The 8,784-nt window shown below is 46.2% G+C and overlaps 1 protein-coding gene across 3 annotated transcripts in view; it reads left to right on the top strand.

Annotated features, from left to right (window-relative positions):
- The first annotated feature begins 983 nt into the window (after positions 1-983).
- Positions 984-8,784, top strand: part of RAI14 (retinoic acid induced 14) — an 87,413-nt gene continuing 79,612 nt past the window's right edge. The window contains exon 1 of one of the 3 annotated variants that reach the window (XM_055790975.1): positions 984-1,112. The gene's annotated coding sequence lies outside the window, so the exon portion shown is untranslated. Of the gene's footprint in view, positions 1,113-1,287; positions 1,415-8,784 lie in introns of those variants that run through there. The other 2 variants (XM_055790976.1, XM_055790977.1) reach the window with 2 other exon arrangements.

The raw sequence follows: 8,784 nt of genomic DNA, 5'->3' as shown, positions 1-8,784 counted from the left end.
AGAAGGTGTGTATATGGTTGAGAACAGAGAAGATAAGAGTGATCACAGAGATTGAAGGAGAGTTTCTGAGGCTGGGACACGGTTGTGGTGAGTGAGACCGGTAGATGGGCATGGCACGATGGGATGATGACTAGCAGCTCTAACAGGGCTGTCGTGCTGGGACAGTACGCAGAGGCTCACCAACTCACTCAAAGGACAATTTGCAGACAGTCAGTGTTCAGTTCCTTGCACAGGTGAAGGCAACTGTGATTTTTTTAGCAATGTACCAAGGTGGTTTGCCACCAGCTTGCTGGGAGACTCAAGAAAGGGTGCTCTAGAGGTTCAACTTTGAGAAGACCGGTTTGGCTTACAATGAAAAGAGACTTGTGGAGCATACCCAGTGAAGCACAACCTTGACACAGCTGTAAAGCCCCAGCCTTTAAAGTCCTGTACAACCAAACACTAGACTGGTCATTAATGCAGATATTAAACAAGAAGTACCTCCCTTCTCTTTCTCCTCAAGCAGTCCTTCCTACCTAAGAGGTCTGAGAAAGGGGAACCTGACACACGGGGAAACTTTGGTGAGAACTGAAGTGCTGGACTTCTTTCATGTGCTGAAGCACTTGCACTCCTTTAAAAAATTGATGTATTTTTTGCCACCACCCCCCCCCAACTTTCTCCTGAGGAGGCCAGCAGGCGTCCAGAGGCAGAGAGGATTTGGCACCCCCTCCTCCCCACATACCCTTCAAGGTATGTACTCCACCAACACTGTTGGTACTCCACCAACAGCACGCTGGGTGACGACTCCACGTTTCCCGCCCTTCCCCTCACGGACCCGCTCCTCATGGCGAGAGCCCAGCCCCGCGCCACAGACGTGAGGTGGGGGTGGGGGGCTGCGCTCGCCGCCGCCACGTGACCCCCCCCCTCCGCGAGCGCGGGGCTCCGGCTCCCCGCCGTCACGTGGCCGCGGAGTGATGCCACGCCCCCCCCCCCTCCGCCCTATCCGCGCGGAGCGGCCGAGTGTCCCGGGGCGCGCGGCGGCGCCGCCCCGCCCTCCCTGCAGCAGCGGCGCGGACGGGTGCGCGGCTGCCGGCGGCGGGCACGGTCGTAGCGGGACGCGTTCGCTCCATGAGGTGAGCGCGGCTCGGCACCGGGCGGTGTGTGAGGGGGGGTGGGGGTTGCGTGCAGGCACGCACGGCGGCGGCGGGCGTTGTGAATAAGGGCTTTGTGTGCGGCGCCCACCTGCCCCCGCCTCCGCCACCGGTCGCGGGGGGCTGCTGCCGCCGGGCGCCGCTTCGCCGGCGGAGCCTGAGGAGAGAATCCCGGTGCGGGGCGCAACTGGAGGAAACTTCTCCCTTCTCTCCCTCCGGCGCTGCCGGAGAGCCCCGTTTCGCCGGTGTAGGCGAGTGGAGAGCATCGCGGGGGCGCGCAGCCCGTGAGTCGCTGCCTCTTGGCTGTTTATTTACTTTGTTTATAGTTTTATGGGGTTTTTTCCGCTCTTCCCGGTGCGTGGCGGGGCGTGACAGCTGCCCGCGGGGGCGAGTGGGAGCACCCCGGCACGGTCAGCCCAGTGCCGCTTCGCCTTCCCGCACCCCCGCCCGCCCGCCCGCCGGTGGGTCTCGGCGGGTCCCGCAGCGCCGAGCGGTGCCGCGAGGGCCGTCCCCGTCGCCTCAGGGCGGGGGTCGCCCGCTCGCCGACAGCGCGGGTCGGGTTGAGCCCCGGGGGCAGCAGTGCCGCCGCCGCGCCCCCTCGCCCGGGGGGCCCCGACGGGAGTTAAACCCGCCCGCGGTGGGGGGACCCTCGGATTGCCTCGCTCCGACAGAAATGGTGGCCCCAGGGACGGTGGCCTCTCGGCGGTGGTGCGGGGGGTCGTCCCCAGGGCGCTCTGGGGAGCTCGGGGGCGGGCGGGCCGGCTGCCGGCTCCCCGGCGGGCGGCAGCTGGAGCGGCTCCGCTGCGTCCCCTCCTGCCCCGCCGGCACGGCCGGGGACTGCGCCTGCCCCCGGCCGCGGGGGCCTGAAGCATCAGAATTTTCTGTAGCTGATTGGAAAAGTTAAATAGTCTGCTTTATGAATCGCATCGAGTTTAACCAGGAACTTGTGCTCCTGACTTCCAAAAAAGCACGCGAAGGGTTTGGCTTTCTCTTGCACAGCGTTTGGCAGCACAAGCCTTCCACAGTCTGCTGTTGCCACTTGTGACATTCTTAAGTTTCTCCCTGAGAAGACTAGTTAAATTCTGCTTTATCAGCATTGCAGAATCTTAACAAATTCTCCCGTTTGTTCCTATAGTGAGTGTGAGCATGCTTATTACAGAACTGATAGAAAACACTTGCAGTCTAGTGCCACTTTAGGAGAAGCTGTAGTGTCTTCTTTCTTCCAGTGGGTTGCAGGTTAGTGTGTGTTATTAAAAAAAAATAAAAATCAAACGCCATAAACTACACATAACGTCATTTTTGAAAGGCCTTCTGATGTCCTTGATTAACTAGAAGTTAATGAATTTGGTAAATATCTATCAGTGACCTGCTTGGCTCTTGTCTTGGGCACTTATGGAAAGCTGTCAATGAGATTTTATTTACTAATAGAAGAATTGCATAACAGCCATATGAACCAGACTGAAAGAGCATTTGAATAGAACGAGGCTTGGTATGAGCTCAGGGTTTCTCTCGAGTTGAAGCCAAGTTCAGTGCCAGTAAGTCACTATGCAGTAGCAGACATCTGTCATTCCAGTCTCTAAAAACATTGGCCCTGTGCTGTTCCCTCTTCCAAGAGTGCATCTGCTAGCAAAGCAATAAAATGCTACCCCCTCCATTTTCCTTTCCCGAACCAAGAGAAGGATAACATCAAGCGGAGAAGTTAGGCGGAAGGCTACTCATCTCATGAAGCGATGTAAGCGTTTCACAAGAGGGTTCACTCGCTTGCCTCATGCCTTTCTTTTTTTATATGTTCCTGACGGTGTTACTTTTCTTCTACCCCTCTCTGTTAAGGACGTTGTGCCTCTTCTGAGAGGGAAGCAGTGCTTGGAAAAACATTAAGAACTTAGCCTTGTGTGAGATGTTGGCAATTTCTAAATTCTACTGCAACAATAACCTAATCACATTCCTTTTAAGAGCTGATTATGGGCTTGTTCTTTTTGCACAGGGATAATGCTGGAAATAACTACGGAGAAAAACCAAGCAAAACTAGAACAAATCAGTTTGAAGCTTTTAGAGCCTTGCTTAGCGACTGAGACAGTGGACTACTGAAAATCCCAAGGTGTGGGCGTAGCAATCCATAACATCTTCTGGGGCTATAGATTCAAGTAACTGGCCCTCCTGCTGTGTGCATGCTTCATGCCTGAGAAGCCTGTTCACTTGCTTGCATTCCTTGGAGTTGCTGTCTAGGTGCCTGTGAATGCACGCAAGCAATAATAGCTCTGCATTTGAGGTGGCTTGGGGCTTGTTTTCAGAGATGTCAGTCCTTGCTGCTTCTTACATCTTGGGGGTCATCTAACAATTTGCTTTTAGGGTACAGAGAAAGTAGTGCAAATAGCTGTAATTCAGGTAATACATTAGAGCAGAGCTTATCAGAGTCAAACGACCAGAGACAAATGCAAGTCTGGTGTAGTGTGGAAACAACTGAAGATGTCCACTGGCACTTAGGACTAGCTAACAGTCTAGGTACTTGCTGAGAGCTGCTGTAGTTAGAGTACATAGCAGTGAAAGAAAGCATCCTTCCCTTGTGTTGAGATCCAGAATGGGATGGCCAGTAATGCTTGGAGGTGATGGTTGTAGTCAATGTGCTGAACTTGAGACCATCTCTGAAGGAGAAAACCTCCAGCGTAATGGATGGTACGTTTGTCTGGGAAGTGTTACATCTTGACTCAAGTCCTTCCTCTGCAGGCTGGTCTTGCATTATTAGATGAATGCTGTAATAACTTACGTATTTTTTCTAAAGCTACCATAGCCTCCTTTTGCATTTGTGCCTGGAAGCCATCAGTGGTATTCAAAATACTGTAAAATAAGATGTGTGGGTTTTTTTCACCTAAATCTATGGCGGGGGGTGGGAGGGCTGGGATGTCTAAAGTGGAGAGCTGAGTTTATTCAGTCATTACGATAGAAAAAGAATTTGTATGTTGGTTAGTCTGTGACTGTATATTCAGTAGCTGAGGATGTTCCACTTCCTTCCTCATAATGGCCAAGAGGCAGGGAGCTGTTGTTGATTATTGCAGATGTCTGGATTCCCAAAGGTACTGGGACACCATGCAATGTCTCTAGGGAGTTTGACAGGCGAGTGCTTTCTGATGGCCTTGTTTACAAGGACTTGCCTGAGACACCAGCATGATAACTCCAAGGGAGATGTGAAGCTTGGTAGGTCTCTGAAGGCTAGGAGAAGTACCATAAACATGTGATGATCTTCTCTAATATTTGTACAGCATCCAGTGCTGCTGCTATTGAATGTAAGTTTCAGCAACTTGAATCAAATCAGTTAAAAATCACTTACTGCTAAGATGTGGGTGTTAATCTTGCTGATGTTCCGCTTGTTTATAGCATTGATAGTTTTCCAGGATAGAAAATACCTGAATTCCTAGTACTTCTGTTGTTGTTGTTTCCTTTGTTGTTGTTGAGGAGTGGAAACACACCCAACTCTTTTTCCATTTTTGGGTAATGTTTAGAAAGGTACCAGCTTTCTAATGTTTGCCAGCTAAAATACTTTCCCTACCCAGAAACTTGGAAGCTGAATAGGGGAGCCATGTTATCAGCACAGTCTCTGAAAGTATTTCTAGATTATAGGAGTTTTCAGCAGGATGCCCTTCCAAGACCTTTCAAAAGCGTAAGGGCAGAGTTTATGGGAGTGGGGCTTGGCAGTGTCTTAGAGAAGTTAAATTGATGTTCCTGTCTTCCTAACTCCTGCCTTAACAGATGATTGTTCTGCCTTAGGGCTATTTCAAAATATTAATCCCTAAAGTAATAGATTTAACGTTGCATCTGTATGGATTGTCACGTTTGCCCATTCTGAGGAGCATCTAGTTGAATGGTTGATATAGAATAATTAAGAAGGGAGGAAATATAAGCAAGTATTAGCTGTTGTTATCCATGTGGGCTTCTCATTTAAGAACTGGCATTTTACAAGTGGGAGTCTGCATAATTTTTCTCTATTTCTAGTTGTAACTGGATGCTTCAATTCCAATCTAGCTCTGTTGTACTAAGCACTGAACATGGAAAAGTCTTCAGGACTGCAATGTATCTTATGTATGATCAAACCAGAGAATATGGCCTCAAAACTGAGGGGCACATAAGGGGATTGGGGGTGGGTGGGGTGTGTTTCTGTTTTAGAGATGGGGAAATTGAAAGCAGAGAAGAGTAGTGATATATCCCAGTCCATGCAGCGGGTCTTGTCTCTTTCACTGTGCTTTTCAGTGAGCTGGATGTGTGTTGACAGATACTTTCAGACAAAAGAACTGGAGTAAGACCAGAGTAAAGTTGTGTGTAATGGTTGAATGACAAATTTGCCTGGACTTCACTTGAGCTAGAATTTTGCCTGGAGTGCTGTCTAATATGCCAAGTAAACAAATCAGGGCAATGTCACATTTTGATTTTCTTCTAATCTTCTCCTGTAATTCACTGCGTCTAAGGTCTTGTTGATGCAACATTTTGCCTAACTGTCTAGAACTGTTTCTGAAAATGCTGTAACAAACTGCACATACTGACACTCTTGCCTGAGTTTGTAGTGGCTGTATAACATCCACAGAGGCTGGTACTGCTTCAGCTGAATCCATTAAAAATTGTCTTAACTTGTGCAAATTCTGAATATTGAAAGGAAGTTTGAGTAGAGAGTTGATGCAAAGCATTCTGGAGTGGGGAGCAACAGCTGCAGATTTGTTACTGATGCGTTATCTACAGAGCTGTAACTTTTGGGCTCAAATGCTTAAATTTGTACAGTTCAGCACATCCTTGCCAGTGATTTGTGAACAGATAGAGGGATTGTACTGTTACTCAAGGCCTTTGCTATCTTTGATGTCTTGATTCTGTTTAGAGCGGGATTAACTGTATATATATCACTCCCACTCTTGTGTAGTGCTTGGGCTTCTCAGTGCATTTTTCAGTGTGTTTTCGTTAGTAAGTAATAGCAGATTAACCAACCCAAGGATTATTTGGCTTTATAGGTGACATTAAGTTTAAAAAAATTCTGTTCCATTTGACTTTTCCTATGATAGGAGGATGGGTTACTCAAGATGGAAAAACTGAACTGTGCTGTTACAGAGTGGGGAAATGTTCCAGTTGCTTTTGGTCACTTCATACAGGCTTTTCTGCTTTGGCCTGAGAAATAGAAGAACATGCTCGGCTGGATGGAAATGAGAAGGTAGTCAGAGATGAAGTGTTTGGTGGAATTTTTTTTAAGACATCATGGGCTTGCTGCGGTTATATGCAAGCAACTAAAGAGGCTGGGCAATGGCTAATGCCTCCAGGTGGTCCTGTGGCTTTGGCAATGCTAAGGAGATGCTCAGGTTTGGGCATGTTCTTGGTATTGGATAGTAGGTCAGGGGAGCTTAGGCACGTGAAGCGTTTGAGAAGTTGGGTACTGAATGTGGGCAGCAGAAGGGATGCTAGTAGTGTGGATGCCTCTGGCTGCTCTGCAGTGCTGGCTGCTGCAGAGGCTCTTGTGATTCAGAAAGTAATCATCCAGAGAATAAATGGTGGTGTGTACTTTGGGAGAAGGTGCTTCTGAAGCCCCTTTATTTTCCCCTGTGGCTGTAGATGTATTCACACAAAGGAGATGTAAGTGTATGGTGGCAATGGTATTCTTGCAGACCTTTGTTTGATTTTTTTTTTTTTTTCTTCTTATGTTGCCAGATCTTGCATGGAGTCTTTAGTTCTTTTCTGTAACCTCACAAGGTTAAAAAACTGCATTAAAGTATTTTTGGGAGGGGAAGGGGAAATTAGTTGATGTCATGAATCATGCTTTGATGCAGAAGAGCACTGTCTGAGATGGAGGCTTCTCAGGGTATTCTGAAAGAGGTGCAAGATTTTTGACACCTAAATTAACTGAATTCTGCACTTACCAATAAAGGGTAACTCATTAGCATGAACAGTGTGCATAGTGTGCAGTTTTACTGTAAACTGGTAGTTTTGCTTAATAAAGCTAAAGCTGTTTTACTGTTGTATCACTGGATCTTCGGCCATTCAAGGAGTTAATTTAACATTGTTTGAAAGGCCTTGCTCTGATTTTAATGCAATTTAATGAAAGGAAACAAATATGGCAGTGTTGTTGTTTACTGTGGTTTGCATGAATCTCACTGTAAATCAATGGGGGATATTACCCTAATCTGTTTTCTATATTTAAACCTAAAGACTGTATTGTGTGTTAAAACACAGTTTCAATGAAATTATTGAGGCCAAAGATTACCACCACTTCAGCGTTGCTTCTTTTAACTAGGTAGGTTTACCACCAACCTAAGGATGTTTACTGTGGCTTGTATTCCTGAAAACAATTGTTTAACATTAAGTTGAAGGAAGATGAGGACTAGATACTTAATTTTGGAGCTAATGGTTAAAAGCATGTGACTTGCGTTAGCTTTTGAGAATCCTTGAGGTTAAGCACTTCTCTACAGCTAACTTGCTGCAGCTGCGAAATGGCAGTGCTTAGTATTTATTATCACATTTGTTCTGGAAGTGGAAAAATGCCACTGCTCGTAGAAATTTCTCGTTAATACCTGTGATTCATTGCAGAAATACTTTTTTGAGATGTCTTGATGCTCCCTAGTGAATTTCTAGCAGTGATTTCCTGTTACAAAACAGGATTGTATTAATGGTACTTCCTTTATCCCTACTCTGGCAAATGAACATTTGTCATAAAGCTCTGCTGAATCAGGATACTGACCTTTTTTTTTTTTGCATCAGTTCCAATAATTGCACCCTTTGAGGGGTGACTTCCTCCTTTAAACAGTGCTAGGAAAAGGCAGCCCTCATCACTTCGTGGGTTTTTATCTCTACAGCTGAAGGATTATGGGCATTGCAATGCACAAGCTGCAGTCTTAATGTTTGTGTTTAGCTATCTCTTACAGAAAAAATTGAGATGTGACACACACTAAACTTGGTAATGCTGCTTTTGTGTGCTTGTGTGTGCTTTTTTAATTACACTGAGGACTTGAGTTTCACATTCAATGTATAAAATGCACTTACGCAAGAGGTGAAGTATCCTGTGGGAAAAATAAGTTGGCTTCTAACACAAACACAGCTCACCTCCCTTCTTCCTTCCTCAAAAGGGGGAAAAGTAGCGTATTAGGCGTGCTTGCAGAGCTTGTTAATTAGACTCTTGTTAAAGGTTTCTTACAGAAGAGAATCCAGCTTTGCAGCTCTTTTATGCATATACCTACAAGGAGTTGTCATCTCCCCCATAGCCCTGGCGTTCAGTACTTTATCTTCCATGGGAGCTATAACAAGTCTTTCATTTATGGGAGCCAAAAATGATGAGGGGGTGGGAAGAGGAAAGACTGCCTATAGTAGACAATTTTTTGGCAATATGTATTATGAGGAAAGTTTTCTTGTTTTCAATTCCGCATTCTCAGGATTTCTTTGTATTTTATTAACTGGTCTACTTAAATAAACTTTACCTGTTCTTAGTCTTAAAATAAAAAGTTGTGTTAAGTTTTGGATTTTGTGGGATGTATGATGTTTCTCAGCTTTTAAAGTTCCTTTAAAATGTGGTGGTGTTTTGTATTTCCCAGAAGTTTTAAAAACAGTTTGGGGTTTTGCCCTCCATTTTCTTTGTTTCTATATATATATTTTTTTTTAAACATACCTCTAGCATGGTATGTAAAGAAGGCCAGGT

Source organism: Falco peregrinus, chromosome Z (genome assembly GCF_023634155.1).
Source record: "Falco peregrinus isolate bFalPer1 chromosome Z, bFalPer1.pri, whole genome shotgun sequence".
Taxonomy (NCBI): domain Eukaryota; kingdom Metazoa; phylum Chordata; class Aves; order Falconiformes; family Falconidae; genus Falco; species Falco peregrinus.
The sequence above is the reverse complement of the archived record's forward strand: the minus strand, read 5'-3'. Positions and strand labels throughout refer to the sequence as shown.